Raw genomic sequence first — 11,233 nt, forward strand, 5'->3', positions numbered from 1 at the left:
TATCAGTCATGAAAGAAATTATATTTAGCCAAAAAAGATTAGCAGTGGTTCTTAACCTGGAATAAGAGGATAAATTTCAGAGGATCAGTGAATTTGAATGGGGAAAAAATTAGATTTTTATTTTCATTAACTTCTAAATGAAATTGAGTATTTCCTTCAAGTATGATTAAAAAAAAAGATATTAATCTAAGGGAACCCTAGGCTTCACCAGACTTTGAAAAGGGTCCCTGACAAAAGGAAAAGTGTATTGTTTTCAAATATACAAAGGATAGTTGTATAGCTTTGCTCTGTTTAACCCAGAGGACTGAAGGGGGTGGGTTGGGAGGGATGGGATTGGTGGATGAGAGGAGGTTATAAAAATATTTAGGTTTGATGTTAGGAAAAAGTTCCAAACAATAAAAGCTACCCCAAAGTGGAATGGGCTGTCTCTAAGGGGGTGGCTTCCCCTCTTTGGAGGTCTTCAGGTAGTAACTAGATGACCCCCTATGAGTTATGCTATAAAGGGGATCCTTGACCAGGTTGGATTCTACAGGCTTCAAAGTCTTTTCTTAAGCTGAAATTCTGTGATACTTTTTATAAAGTATTTAATTATCTGTGAACATAATAAGTAGCATTTCTAAAACTCTTTAAGATTTGTAAAATGCCTTAAGTATGTGAACTGAACAAATCTGTGATGACTTTCCCCATTGTATCTTCCACCCTCCAACTAGAATGTAAACCCCTGGAGGGTATATTTTTTTGCATTAATAATGCTCTATATTTTATTCAATTGCATGTAAAAACAATTATCAGTGGTTTTTTTTTAATTTTGAGTGCCAAATTCTCACTCTTCTTCCATTTTTTCTTCTCTCCCTGAGAAAATCAGAAATCTGATATGGGTTATACATGTGCAGTCATATAAATATATTTCCATATTAGTCTATAAATATATATTTACATATTTAGAAATGTATTTCCATAAAAATAAATATATTTCCATATTAATGGAAGAAAGCTTGAACCAGAAAGAAAGAAAGTAAAGAAGGAAGGGAGGAAGGAAGGAACAAAGGGAAGAATGAAGGAAGAAAAAAGAAAGTAAAGCATAATATGCTTCAATCTGCATTCAGACACCATCAGTTTTTTCTCTGGAGATGGATATCATTTTATTATGAGTCCTTTGGAATTGTCTTGATTTGTTATATCGCTGAAATTAGCTAAATTATTCACAGTTGATCATCACACTTACAATTGCTATTACTGTGGACAATGGTTCTGGTTCTGTTCACTTCACCTTGCATCAGTTTGGGTAAGTCAAAGTTTTCAGCAATCATCCTACTTATCATTTCTTATAGCATAATAAATAGTATTTATTACATTCAACCATTTTCTAATTGAAGGGTAACCCCACCTTGAAGATAAATATAATGCATTTTTGTCTTTCTATTTCCAGCACCTAGTATGTACTGCTTGGTACATGGGGTGCTTCATAGATGTTTGTTGAATTGAACTTTCCTTTCATTCTTTTCCACCAAATTTCGTCTTTTAGGTGAAAGGGGTAAACTAGAAGATCTCCCAGGCTTTTCCAGCTCTGACATCCTCTGTTCTAAGGCTCCTCCCAGCTTTGAAAATAATTATTATGTCATCTCTGATAACTGTACAACCTATATTCTTTGATTTGCCTTACTTCTTTCTCAGGAGTGAGATGTTTGAAACATCACTCACTGACTTACAGGAACTCATAAGGAAATAAAACACTAAGTTAGTTGGAAAGAATTAAAAGTTGAAAGGCCAAATTACTCTTCTTCCTTAGAGATAGAAAAATAAGATAGACCGGTGACCCATTAATAAAAGAAAAAAATCATAGGCTGGGTCCTGAGTGATTCATCTGACCTCCTATTCCCAATGAATCATAACAGGTGGAGTCAAGTGGGTGGTAGAGCTCAGTAGAATGAGATAGGCCTGCTAAAGAAAGGGAATCAGTGAATAGATGGAAGAGAAGATAACTTCTCCAAACCATGTCAATAAGCCCAGTGTAAGTGGGCAGAATTGGGAATCAGGGACTCTGAGTCTAGAAGTCTTTTAATGATAGCTACATTTGAACAAAAACTCTACCCTAATCCCTACGAAGGGGTTATTCAGTTACCTCCTGGAGATGGCTGGTTCAGAGGGACTCTCCTGTCTCTGGAGGCAACCCAGTCTACTTTGGACAATTCTTCTTGCTAGCACATTTTACTTAACACTTCTTTTAGGCAATTTCTTCTCAAAGTATTTAGTCTTGGGGCAAGTAGAAGAAACTGGAGCTCTCTTCTAGGTTACAGCTTGTTAAATGTTTGGAAAAAGTGATCACGTTCACACAAGAGTTCTTTTCAAGCATCAACAAGTCCTTTAATCCAGTGGTTTTCTAAGTGTGGTCCCCAGATCCTTGGGGGACTTTGAATACCTTTGGGGAAGGGAAGACAAGGCCAAATTTATTTTCAGAATAATATTAAGATATTATTTTCTTATTAAAATGCTCTTACCTTTTCCAACTATATAGCTGTGTAAGGTGGGATTTTCTTTGTATTCTTTAACCAAAACTACACTTTGAAACAGATTGAGTGAAGAAGCAGATATAAGAATTCAGTAGACTTTTATTAATAATAATGGTTGGTTGGTTATTGTCCTTCGTTATCAAGGATCAAATGACATCATTATACTAGAGACAAGTGTATTCATCTGTGGCTGATGAGATCAGTATGAGCTTGGAATACTACTACAAGTCAGGCACAAATAGTCCATGGGAATACCTAGAGTGGTTACTCTAAACTTAGGCATCTCATGTTTCCTTTGACCTGCTTCCATTCTGCCTTGCTCATAGATAGAACAGAGCACCTTCTCTGATGAGGACATGTCATGCTGGGTGGTCCTGAGCCAGTGTGTTTCCCATGCTGCACAATTAATTCCAAAGTTCTTTTTTCTTTCTTTTATGGTTTATTTAGGAAAAAAGCATACTTCAGCCTGTGTTCAGATTCCATTGGCTTTGTCTCTGGGATGAGTTGCCTTCTTTATCATAAGTCCACCAAAGAAGTTGCTTTGATATCTTTTCCCACAGTTGCTATTACTAGCTGTATTTCCCTCTATTCCTCCCCACTCTCATCCCTTCCATTTTCTCTCCCCTTCCACCCTCTCCATGTTCACAAGTGTGTTGTATCTGAGTACCCTCTCCCATGATCTTCCCTCTCTTCTATCAACTACTCCCTCTTCCCCTCCCCCATTCCCCTTATCCTAACCCTTTCCTCTCACTTTTCTCTAGATAGATTTCTATATCCTATTAGATGTGTATGTTATTTCCTCTCTGAGCCATTTCTGGTGAAAATGAAGGCTCACTTGTTCCCCCTCACCTTCCCCCATTCCACACCATTATGAAAGATTTCTTGACTCTTATGTGAAATATCTTAGCCCCTTCTTCCTCTTCTTTCTCTTCCTCCCTGTACTTTACTTTGTCCCCATTGACTCCATCTTTTTACTATATTATACCATTATATTCAATTCCCTTCTGTGCCTTATATATGCTCCTTGTAATTGCCCTGATAAATGAGAAGGTGCATATGAGTTATCAGTATCTTCTTCTCATGCAGGAATACATGCAATTCAACATCACTAAGTTCCTCATAATTAGTCCTTCTCATCTACCCTCTTTATGCTTCACCTGAGTCCTGTACATGGAGATCAAACTTTCTGTTCAGCTCTGATCATTTAAACAGGAAAGTCTGAAAGTCCCCTGTTTCATTGAACATCCATCTTTTCCCCTGAAAGAGGATGTTCAGTTTTTCTGGGGAGTTGATTCTCGGTTATAAACCAAGATCTTTTGCCTTCTGGAATATCATATTCCAAACCCTACAAGCCCTTAATGTAGATGCTTCCAGAGCCTGTGTAATCCTGACTATGGAGCCACAGTAGCTGAATTGGTTGTTTCTGGCAGCATTTAGTATTTTCTCTTTGATTTGCGAGTTTTGGAATTTGGTCATAATATTCCTATGAGTTTTTCTTTGGGTATCTCTTTCAGGAGGTGATCAGGAGGTGATTTTACCCTCTGCTTCTAGGATCTCAGGGCAATTTTACTGCATTATTTCTTGAAAAATGAAGTCTGGGCTCTTTTCCTGATCATGAATTTCAGGTAGCCCAATAATTTTTAAATGATCTCTTCTGGATCTGTTTTGAAGGTCAATTGTTTTTCCAATGAGACATTTCACATTTTCTTCCAATTTTTCATTCTTTTGGTATTGTTTTATTATTTCTCCATTTCTTGCAAAGTCTTCAGCTTCCTTTAGCTCCATTCTTCATTGAAGGAATTATTTTCTTCAGAGAGTTTTTTTTATCTCCTTTTCCAGCTGTCCAATTCTACTTTTTAAGGTGTTCTCATTTGCCTTTTGGGTTGTTTTTCCCCATTTGGCCTGAACTGGTTTTTAACATATTATTTTCTTCAGTCTTTTTTTGTATTTCTTTCACCAAGCTGCTGACTTGATTTTCTTGATTTACCTGCATTGCTCTCATTTCACTGCCCAATTCTTCTTCTAGCTCCCTTACTAGTTTTTCAAACTCTTTTTTTGAGTTTGAATTGCCTGAGCCCATTTCCTATTTCTCTTGGAGTCTTTGGATACAGAAGCTTTGACTTTGTCATCTATTGAGTGTGCATTTTTATCCTTTATGGGACCAAATTAATTTTCTATGGTCAGATTCTTCTTTTTCTGTTGTTTGCTCATTTCCTCAGCCTATGACTGATTTACCACACTTCCAAGACTTTGGGGTGTATTGGGGTACCCCACAAGGACTTTAATTCCTCCAAGGTCTTATGAGAGTTTCTGACTGCTCTCTTGCCTGTGCTCTGGTTTGTGGATGTCTACAGGCCCTCCCCTCTGCCCTGGAGCTGTGAGGAGGATCCCTGCTTCACTATGGTAGTATGGGGCCCAGACTGTGATCTGGATCTGAGTGTGGGCAAACAGCAGAGTCCTGCCCCAGGGAGAGCAGAGAGACCTCTGCAGTCTCTCCCCACCCCCTTACCATCTATGGACAGAGTGCTCTGGAAGTGCTGGGTGGCTCTACAGACTCCCACTGCAGGTTCTCACTGCAGGGCTGCTCTGAGGCTGGTGCTTGGTGCTCACTCAGGTGTGGCAGAGTTCTCTCATCGCCCTCCCCAGTGATCCCTGGGCCAAGAGGTCTGGAAACCACCCCCTCTGCTATGGACCCAGGTGCCCCCAGGGACCCAGGCACCTTGAGGGCTGTTCCTTGAAAACTGGAGCAGGTTTGCTCCCACTCCCACTGTGCTGAGGTGTGGCTGTGCTGCAGCTCTTTCCAACCCCCATCCAGTGAAACATAACTTTCCTGCTGATATTCTAAGTTGTCTTAGACTGGGAAGTTGTATTGCTAAGTCATTTTATGGGTTTTGCCCCTCTAAATTTTTGTTAGAGTTATAATTTGACGGCTTTTGGGGTTTTGGGGGGAATGAGTTTCTGGGAATTCCTACTCTTACCCTGCCATCTTGGCTCTGCCCCAATTCCAAAGTTCTTAAGAAAGACTTTCAGGGTGTCTCTCTGCTGCTGCTTCTGACTCCCTTGTGAACACTGTGAGTTCTCCATAAAATAGTCATTTTGACAAGTGTATATTAGGCATCCTAACAATGTGGTGGGCCTTTTATAGCTGCCTTCTCTGTAGTAATGTTTGAATGATTGGCAGTTTAGCTTGAGAAAGGACCTCAGTGTCTGGTATCTCCTCCTGCCAAGTGATCTTCAGAATCTTCCCAAGACAATTTAAAGGGAAGTGATTCAGTTTCCTGACTTGGTTCTGGTAGATTGGCCCAGGTATACAACAATAGGGTCAGCACAACAGCTCTGTCTATAGATCTTCAGTTTGGTGGTCAGTCTAGTCCCTCTTCTCTCCCACACTTTCTATTAGAGCCTCTCAAACACTGAGCTAGTTCTGGCAATGTGTGTGTGTGTGTGTGTGTGTGTGTGTGTGTGTGTGAATCTCATTATCAATGTGAACCTCCCTGGAAAGTACACTTTGGAGTCAGCCCTAAGTTGTGAGGCAAGATAAGTGAACTTATTCACCACATATAAAACTTCTCCATTTGCCCTAACTGGATTTCAGGTCTAATTCCATATATGAATGGTATGGTACTGGCCCAATGGGTCATTGGAGAGAGCTCAGATACTCCCAAGTTGTGGGACCCTGGTGTTAATTGGTAGAACAAAGTGAGCACAAGTAGCAGAGAACTGAACCATATATTGTTGCATCTCAGCTTCAGAGTCTGCATTGAGGACACAATCATCTGCAAACAGAAGATCATGGACCAACACTCCCTCTACTTTGGTCTTAGCATGTAGCCTTTGCAAGTTGAAGAATTTACTGGTGATCTGGTAGCTGACCTTGATGCTAATTTCATCCTCAGTAAAGGTGTTTGATAACGTGGCTGAAAACATCATGCTAAAAAGCCTTGGGAGCAAGGGCACAACCTTGTTTCACTCCATTGGTGACTGGGAAATCTCAAGAGCATAATCCAGAATTCAGAATCTGGGCAAACATGCTGTACAATATCGATGAACTTCTTAATAACAATAACTAACATTTATATAGTATTTACTCAGCACTTTACAATTGTTATCTCCCTTGATTGTCACAACACCTCTGAAAGGTGTTATCATTGATGTTCAGTTGTGTGGTGCCATTTGGAGTTTTCTTGGCAAAGATACTGGAAGTTTGCTATTTTCTTATCCAGTTCATTTTATATATGAGGAAACTGAGGTAAACAGGATTAAGTGTCCAATGTCACACAATTAGTAAGTGTCTGAGGTCAGATTTGAACTTGGGAAGATGAGTCTTCCTGACTTCAGGTCCAGTACTCTATTCACTTTATCTCCCAGCTGCCCCAGTGAGTTCTTAATAGTTTCTCATCATTCTTTACACAGCATGTTCAGTGGTGTGGTAATATCAATAAGATGAAGAAGGTCTGTGGGTCTGGGGACTTGTGACTATAATAGGAGTCATTTTTGACAGTTAAAGAAACTGAAAATCTTGGCCTGCAAGAGTTTCCATACTAAAAGAAGTCTTGGTCTCTTTGTCCCCTCTCTTTAAACTGAGTTCATCTTATAGGCTCAGAAAGGATCAGAGCTTTAGATAAAAAGGACTTGGGCAGCTAGGTGGAGCAGTGGATAAAGCACCAGACTTGGAGTCAGGAGTACCTGGGTTCAAATCCGGTCTCAGACACTTAATAATTCCCTAGCTGTGTGGCCTTGGGCAAGCCACTTAACCCCATTTGCCTTGCAAAAAAAAAAAAAACCAAACCTTAAAAAATAAATAAAAAGGACTCAAACTTATCTAGTCAACCTCCTCATTTTATAATTAAAAAAACTGAGACCTAAAAGAGTTAAATGACTTACCCAAGGTCATATAGGTAGTCACCAATCATCTTTGATGTAGTCTCCTCTATCATGGGGACCCAGGGACCAACCAGGAGCTTTACGTGTCCCTAGTGTAAGGGGCCAGAATTAAAGCTGGAATTGAAACCCAGGGCTGACTCCAAACCCACCACTCATTCAATTGTACCATTTTGTTCTGGGTTCCACATTTTAATATAGTGGAGGTGGCAGTTCGATTGGAACATTTCCTTTGGAGCTGTGTTCCCTGCCTGTCCTCTGACCCCTTACATTTCCTATATCTTGGCTGGGGGTTTCAGATATTGATAAGCTGGATAATGGAGCAGGAGGTGAGAGATAGAAGTACATACTGTATGAAGAGCAATTTCTTAGAGTCTGGAGAAATTAAAACTTGTGTTTTGGTTTGTTTGTTTTTGCAAGGCAAAGGGGTTAAGTGACTTGCCCAAGGTCACATAGCTAGGTCATTATTACATGTCTGAGGCTGTATTTGAACTCAGGTCTTCCTGACTCCAGGGCCGGCGCTCTACCCACTGCGCCACCTAGCCACCCCCTGAGGAATTAAAACTTGTGAAAGTGGAGTGTGTGTGTATGTATATGAATATGTACATATGTGTATGTGTGTAAACATGTCTATGTACATTGTGTGTTGGTATGTAACCTATAGTTGTCTTCAAGGCAGATGGATGGCCCAATGGATAGTGCTCCCTTTCTGGAGACAGGAAGTTCTGAATTCAAATCCCACCCTCATGTGGATCCTGTGTGTGATCCTGCTGTGTGATCCTGGGCAAGTTACTCTGTGCCATGGTTTGGGAATAATAAGAGCCCTTATCTAGATGGATTGTTAGGATCAAATTAGATAGCTTGTAAAGGCTTAGCTGAGTGTCTAACACAAACAAAATAAATGTTTGTTTCCAAGTATTTGAAAGGCTGCTATATGGAAGAGGGAATAGCTTGGCTCCAGATGGCAGAATAAGGAACAGTGCTTGGCAGAGAAGCAAATTTAGACTCAATGTATTTTAAAAGAATGCTTCTTAACAAGTAGAGATATTCCCACAAGGCAAAGACTACTTTGGAGGATAGTTCTTTGTCCCTGAATTTCTAAGAGGAAGAGTTTGGATAATCACTTGATGGGGAAGTTGCAGAGGAGATAGCTAGTGGGAGAAAGGAGGAAGGGAACTAGTATTTATTAAATACCTGCTATTTTCCAAGTACTTTGCAAAAAAGAAATCAAATTTTATCATATTTGATCCTAAGAAAAACTCTGAATTACAGGTATTATCGTTATTATCATTCCTATTTTACAGTTGAGGATGAAATGATTTACCCAGGGTCTGACAACTTGGAAATATCTGCGCTCTCTCCAATGACCCATTAACTTTTGGGGGAAATAGGGGATAGAGCACTGGCCTTGGAATCAGGTGGATGGGAGTGCGAATCCTAGCCTCAGACACTTGACATTTACTAGCTGTGTGACCTTGGACATGTCACTTAACCTTGATTTTCTCATATCCAGGGCCAATTGTCCTGATTCATATCTGATTATCGGACCCAGATGGCTCCAGAGGAAAAAGTGAGGCTGATGACTCAGCAAAGCACCCTCTCACTCAAATCCAATTCATATGCTTGTTGTGGCATCATCTCCCTGATGTTATGGTCTTTTTTGAGAAAGAAAGACAAACATCAAGTTAGATTGGATGAGCACCAAGTTATCTTCTGACCTCCAAATCCTGGAAGTCTGTGAGAATATATGAGTGCCATCCATAAGAGGTGTTTTGGTTTGTTTGTTTTTTAGGGTTTTGCTAGGCAATGGGGTTAAGTGGCTTGCCCAAGGCCACATGGCTAGGTAATTATTAAGTGTCTGAGGTTGTATTTGAACTCAGGTACTCCTGACTCCAGGGCCTTTGCTCTATCCACTGTGCCATGTAGCTACCCTCATAATAGTTTTTTAAATGAATCTTTGTTGAAAAAAAATAAATGGAAGGATCTCTAAAATTTCTTCATTGATATGTTTCACTGGCTTGACTAAGGTCACATAAAATTTGAGTCTGAATTTGAACTCAGGCCTTTATCTCCCTCACCGGGGAAAAGGGTACATAGAATTATGAGTCAGAGGATTTGAATCCATATCCTGCTTTTGTCTCTAGCTACTTGAGTAACTTTAGACAAGTCATTTCCCTCTAAGTGTTGCTTTCCTCAAGCCTCTTTCCTAGAAGCCTCTTCTAGCTGCAGATCACCCATTCCCTAGACCCTTGGTGTCTCTCTGCCACTCACTGGGGTATCAGGTGGACTTGGCAAGAGGCTGTTGTTAGCTGGGAGCCTGGCACCCCATCAGGGCGAGACAGCTGCTCCATAGAGTGTTTGTTGAAAGAAACCATGGCAAGGTTTCTCTAATTATCATTGTGGTTAATTATAGGACTCTCCCTAGCTCTGACTATACTCCAAAGAGACTTCAAGCATTAGTGCCCCCCAGCCTCAGGCACAGACTCCCAGAAGCATTGCCCAGTGAGAGCTGGCTGGAGGCCCTTTTAGTGAAGTTTTTTCCCTGGGAGAGAGGTGGAGGTGGAGGAGGAGGCTTGGGCTGGGCAGAAGCTAGTGACTGATCCTTACTTGCCTCAAAATCCTTTAGCTTTCTCCTATCTGGTAATCAGAGAATCAGATCATTTCCTTGGGGTGGGGGAATTCTTTCTGCTCTGAGACTGGTTGAAATGCAAGTTTTCGAACTGGATGTTTCAAATCTTAACCTTCCTCTTCTCCTCTACCCATAGCCACCTCAGAAACCAGTTAGTCAAATTGCTTCAGTTTCTCAAAGAAGGAAACAGAAGCCTGTATTTGTGATGTTTTTGACTCACAAGAATCAGAGGAGGGATTCTAACTCAGGTCTATGCTTTTTCTCTAGTCATCTCTCATGTCTGGAATGCTCTGTCCCTTTAATCCAACAATAAAGAAGCTCCTACCAGAGGGGCTAGGTGGCACAGTGGATAGAGTGCGGCCCTGGAGTCAGGAGGACCTGGGTTCAAATCCGACCTCAGACACTTAATAATTAACTAGCCGTGTGGTCTTGGGCAAGCCACTTAACCCCTTTGCCCAAAAAAGTACCTACCAGGCCAGACACTATTTTATCTTATTATCATTTTTTCCAATTACATTTAAAGATAGTTTTCAACATTCTTTTTTTTTTTTAAGATTTTTCAAGGCAAGGGGGTTAAGTGGCTTGCCCAAGGCCACACAGCTAGGTAATTATTAAGTGTCTGAGGTCGGATTTGAACCCAGGTCCTCCTGATTCCAAGGCCTGTACTCTGTCCACTGCGCCACCTAGCCGCCCCATCAACATTCATTTCTTTGTAAGATTTTGAGTTTCACATTTTCCTCCCTTAGTCCTTTCCTTCCCACTCTTCTCCCCTTGACAGTGAGCTATTTGATCTAGGCTACATATGTTATACATATTTCCAAATTAGTTGTTTGCATGTAAACTCCCCAGGTAGACAGGGGATACAGTGGGTAGAATGCATAAATCTTGAATCAGGAAGATCTGACTTAAAATTTACTCTCAAGATACTTAACTGTATGACTCTGGAAAGTCACTTAGCCTCTATCTGCCTCAGTTTCCTCAAGTGGTAAAATAAGGATAATAACCGTGCTTTCCTCACATGGTTATTGTGAGGATAAAATGGGATCATATTTGAAAAGTTTCTGGTCTACAGTCTGCACTTAATAAATGCTTGTCCTTTCCTTCTTCCTGCATTTTATTAGTTGTGACTTTCTTGAAGGTAGGGATGAGTTTTGCTCTTTGTGTTCCTATAGTAGGAGTTTAATCAATATTTGTTGACTGATCATAGGATGAC

Source organism: Macrotis lagotis, chromosome X (assembly GCF_037893015.1).
Source record: "Macrotis lagotis isolate mMagLag1 chromosome X, bilby.v1.9.chrom.fasta, whole genome shotgun sequence".
NCBI lineage: Eukaryota > Metazoa > Chordata > Mammalia > Peramelemorphia > Peramelidae > Macrotis > Macrotis lagotis.